Raw genomic sequence first — 966 nt, 5'->3', positions numbered from 1 at the left:
TCTCTCTCTCTCTCTCTCTCTCTCTCTCTCTCTCTCTCTCTCACCACAGACCTGGTTCACATGGTTTTCCTCTCAGCTGACGGAGACTGACTTCTGACAGGTGGAGCCGTGCTGTGTGGAGAGGAGGGTGGGTGTAGGTGGTTATGAGGATGTTACAAAGGTCTGCTCTGTGTTTCTGTAGGTGACTGTTGATCTGATCATGTTGAGCTCTTTGTTGTTAAAGTAGTTCAATCATTTCTACCATTTCTCCCAATAGAAATCAACTTGTTTCGTTTTCTGGCAGTGGGACCAAACAAGCTGATTTCTGTTGGAAACAGGATTCAGAGACAGAATTATTCATTGTTTTAAGAAAATAAGGTTTTTAAGACTCAGTAGATTCATTTTTAAAAAACGAGTGGAAACATCAAAAGGTTGAAGAAAAACCCTTAAAAAAATCACAAAACAACTTACAAGGAGGAAACTAATGTTGTAATACATAAAACCATATTTCATTGTATTCTTCAATGACATCATCTCAGTGTGTTTTCTTCATCTGCAGCTGTTTAACGGCACCTCACGGGTGCATCATGTCAGTGGGTGGAGAAACCACTGACTGTGGACTGAATCTGATGATGGAGAGTTTCTGCAGCAGTGAGTCCTGAAACATTCTGACTATGTTGAGCAGCTAATAGATGAATCGTTATAGTTTTCCATTGTGTGTGCAGTGAAGACACCATTATAATTATATATATTACTGTCTGTACTGTACTACACCTACTGTACCTACTGTACCTACTGTACCGGTCCACAGTGACACAGATGATGGGAATATTCCCTCACACACAAACCTCTTTCATCCTCTCCCTCCTCCGTCACTTGGCTCGTCTCCATCTTTGTTTTGTCACATTTATCTGTCTCCCTCTCCCCATGCTGCTTCTAAGCTACTGTTGAATCAGGGCCATGCAGGATTTTCGGGGGGGGGGGGGT

Source organism: Seriola lalandi, unplaced genomic scaffold, assembly GCF_002814215.2.
Source record: "Seriola lalandi dorsalis isolate HSWRI2012SDOR001 ecotype SW California unplaced genomic scaffold, Sedor1 jcf7180002053946, whole genome shotgun sequence".
In the NCBI taxonomy this organism is placed as follows: Eukaryota; Metazoa; Chordata; class Actinopteri; order Carangiformes; family Carangidae; genus Seriola; species Seriola lalandi.
This window is presented reverse-complemented; position numbering follows the sequence as displayed.